Here is a 4483-nt window from a genome sequence, read left to right on the forward strand (position 1 = left end):
TGATAAATAAATATGAATTAATTAATTAAAAATAATATTGGTTTTCTAGCACCATTGGTAACTGGTTCCATTGGTAAACTTATCTTCCTCTTGGAAAGTCTTTTAACCAGGGTTATAGATGTATTTTCTTTTCTAAGCTCCCTCTATATATGCACAAAAAGCAAAAATAATACATAGATAAAGATACATAGAGAGAGTAAGACATGATCATGAACTCTTTAGATATTCTTTCCATACGATTTCCTATTTTCTCTGAAATTTTTACCCTTTTTGTTAATTTCTGTGCATGTATAAATGATACCTCAGTTTTCACCTCAATGTATTTTAGAGGTTTTGTTTGTTTTATTAACATTCTGTGTTGAGTACTGCTAACAGGTTATAGCAGCATACATAATAGAAAACACATGTTTTAAAAAAGTTAACAATATTCAACAATTTACATTACAATGGCACTAGATGGTGTTCTGATACAATACTTTTGGCAGTTGAATCCAGTAGTGTAATACCTCAGGATTAAAACTCCCAGAATTCCCTGTATTGACAATGGCTGGGAAATAGCTATAGGACAAATAGATTTAGGAGGCTACTATTAGTGATGAATAAATAGGGACTGGAATTTAAATGGGAAAAACAGGGTTCTCCAAGTTTTTTGACATTTCTTAAAATGTGTTTTTTCCCCAAATCTTTCCCAACTAATCCTTCATTATCCCAGGCATCTCTATCATTTTGTCACCCACACTGCAAATTCTCTATTCTTTTTTCTACACAATCTTACATTTAAGTGGTTATAGAAATACATCTTTATCACTGGAAGGCTCAGAAATTATTTTCTAAATACAAAGATCCTACAACTGTAGTTTGCTATGACTCTCATGTCCTACTCAAGAGAAGAAAATAGATGAAATGAACTAAATCTGTTTACACTTTGAGCAGAGATTGACAGAAACCTTATTAGCTATGCCTATTTCCAAATTTAGGTTCATCACTGGTCATTAAAATTATGACAACATTGTTGTTATGAAAAGCAAAGGCATGGATAAATATACTCACAATTCCTGATTCAGTGAGTGAAGGCAACCATCTGATCCATAATAGTCACTACTAAAATAATGGTCCGCTGGTGCACACTTTAGAATTGTCCCCAGAAACATCTGCTTCCAAGCATGAGTTCTGCAACTTCTTTTATTCTAACATCTACAGAGTCACCCTCTGTGACTGTTCTTCAACTGAGAGAGAAAGAAGGCATGGTTGTGCTACTTTCATAAAGTTCAGTAGCTTTTTACAGTGGGGCATAAACCCCAGGAGATGAGTGAATTGCAAAAGATAAAATAAAAGACTTATAGTTTTTTGCTGTATCCCATTCCTGCATATATATTACTTAGGAGTTTTAATCCAATTTTGTATTATCTATTTCGCCTGCTTACTCATTTCTGTGCTCATTTAAGTTAATAAGTCCCTAATGTTGTAAGTTAGAGAGGTCAGTTATGTTAGTCAATTAAGACTGGCATCTAAAGCTCCTCATAGTCTACTGCTATTTGAGGTCAGATGGGAGAATACCTATTACTACTTTGTCCAATGGTAGCACCAATAAATATGTCATATCTCAAGCTCACTTTTTAAATAGCAGCTTCTGTTTTCCTTACAGACAATGTAATATATTCCTCATACTGGAGATTAAGTATGCTCTTCTTTTTTAGTTTTAGGCAAAGCAAATGGTGGAGTTGGAGTGTTGATAATTTTGCTACGCCTAAGGGCTATGCGAGATTTCTGCATTACATTATTCTCACCTTTGATCTTCTGCTTTCATTTTAGCTTTTCTGCCTGTTTCCTGTTGCTTAGCTGTAAGGTGAATGTATATTTATATTTTAATTGTTATAGTCTTTGGAGGAAAAATATTTTTGTTTTTGAAAGATCTAATCTAGCAAGGGAGTAGGATAGGGAAAAAATTTCTGGAAACATACAGTAGTTTCCATTTTTTTCATACTTAGGTAGGAAATCATAGTTTTGCTTTCCCATTATACTTTCTGAAAAAGGTCCTCAAGTAAATTGGTGTGTCAAATATAAAAGAAAGGCTTGAAACATAGATGTTATAATTTAACATTCCAATAATATGTTTCATTTACTTATGTGATATGTTAATATAAGATACTGTTAGAAAGTGGATCAACAAGTTTCAAACATGGCACAAGAGACTACTGTGTTTGGGAATAAAGGATAAAAAGCCTCATGGTTCCTAAACAAGTTAGTACATGGTTCTCTGGCAAACTAAATAGCAACCTAGTACGGCAGTGTGAATAATAATAAAATATGTAAAGTTGCTGCCATTATTTTAAATAGTAGTTAATATAAATGGGATTTGGTCCTACCCTTTGGATTTCTGGCTCTAGTAACTCTTAGCTGAGGATTGGAAAGGCAATTTTGTAGTCTACCTCCTTGACCAGGGCAGGAATTCTTATATCATCTCAGACAAATGGTCTTGCAAACTCTGCTTAAAAACTCTCGGGGGATGGAATATCAATGACTCCCGAAGTTGTTCCATTGCTTTCATAATCAATCTGCTGTTCTACTCTCAGAAGCTCTGGTGAAGGAGAGGATTTACCTTTGCCATCAACTTCTCCTACTAGTTGTTGGTCATAGAAGAGCAAGGGAAGGAAGTGTATAAACTACACTTCAATACCTAAAAAAATAACAAACAGCCTTATATCTTTAGCTTGCTCTCTCTCTCTCTCTCTCTCTCTCTCTCTCTCTCTCTCTCTCTCTCTCTCTCTCTCTCTCTCTCTCTCTCTCTCTCTCTCTCTCTCTCTCTCTCTCTCTCTCTCCCTCCCTCCCTCTCTCTCTCTCCCTCCCTCTCTCTCTCTCTCTCTCAAGTTTTGTAGTCTGGCTTGATACAGTTTCAGGGACTCTTTGAAGATCTTACTGTATGAGCAGCAATGTGCTCCTTTTGGCTAAGGCAAACTAACCTGCCTCATCTCTATTGTGTATGCAGTACTATAATAATAATAATAATAATAATAATAATAATAATAATAATAATAATAATAATAATAATAATAATAACAATAACAACAACAACAACAACAACAACCCAGCTCCTGGGTAAGGACTCGATAGGTAGACAAAATGCCAAATCTAGTCTGAACATCTGGCTGACTGTGCGATGATCCATAATAATAATAATAATAATAATAATAATAATAATAATAATAATAATAATAATAATAATAATAATAATAATAATAATAATAATAATACCACCACCACCATTGGCATTGACAAATTCGCCATTAGTCAATTGAAAAAGGCGGCCTTACTATGAATTGCTTTCATCCTGCGACGATATCTGTAATACCATCAAACATCCACATCTGCCTATCCCAGGTCCTTGGTAAGGACTCGATAGGTAGACAAAATGCCAAATCCAGTCTAAACATCTGGCTGACTGTGTGATGATCCATAATAATAAATAAAAATAATAATAATAAAGTTGGAAGGGATCTTGGAGGTCATCTAGCCCAACCCCTGCTCAGGCAGGAAACCCTGTACCATTTTGGACAAATGGCTGTCCAGTCTCTTCTTAAAAACTTCCAGTGTTGGAGCATTCACCGCTTCTGGAGGCACGTTGTTCCACTGGTTAATTGTTCTAACTGTCAGGAAGTTTCTCCTTAGTTCTAGGTTGCTTCTCTCTTTGGTTAGTTTCCATCCATTGCTTCTGCCTTCAGGTGCTTTGGAGAATAGCTTGACTCCCTCTTCTTTCTGGCAACCCCTGAGATATTGGAACATTGCTATCATGTTGTCCCTCATTCTTCTCTTCATTAGACTAGACATTCCCAATTCCAGCAACAATTCCTTATATGTTTTGGCTTCCAATCCCCTGATCATCTTTGTGCTCAATACTTGCTCAATATGCAAGTTCTTGAAAGTGGGATATTGGCCTGAGACAATAATAATTATGTATTCTCTGCACATTTTCAGCAATGAACCTCCCTACATTGAATCTACAAGAAGTTTGGTCATGCTTTGTACAAGTGCCTGCAGTTTACTGTTTCATTCTGGCAAGGGATGATTTCACTTATTCAGACCTAATACTATCTTCTTGGTATAAACAGCAATACTGCCAATGAAGCAGTCAGGAGGACTTAACCCATGAAGCAGGCGATAACACAATCAGGACAATGTTATTTCACATGTGACTGGGCTTAGACTGCCCTCCTTTATACTCATTATGGCTTCATAGATAGATAGAACAGTAAAAAAGAGGGCTTTTACATTACTTAGGCTGAATCTACCCATTAAACCACATAGCCCACACCTACTTTTTCTAACCACAGATCTACCCATGATATTGAGAAGAGGTCTTTCTTACGCCTGGACTACTGTAATGCTCTCTACATGGGGCTCCCCTTGAGGAGCATCCGGAGGCTCCAGTTAGTCCAGAATGCAGCCGCGCGGGCGGTGATGGGAGTGACTCGTCGCTCCCATGTAA

The sequence above is a fragment of the Protobothrops mucrosquamatus genome, unplaced genomic scaffold (assembly GCF_001527695.2).
Source record: "Protobothrops mucrosquamatus isolate PMUCROS unplaced genomic scaffold, P.Mucros_1.0 scaffold134, whole genome shotgun sequence".
Classification (NCBI taxonomy): domain Eukaryota; kingdom Metazoa; phylum Chordata; class Lepidosauria; order Squamata; family Viperidae; genus Protobothrops; species Protobothrops mucrosquamatus.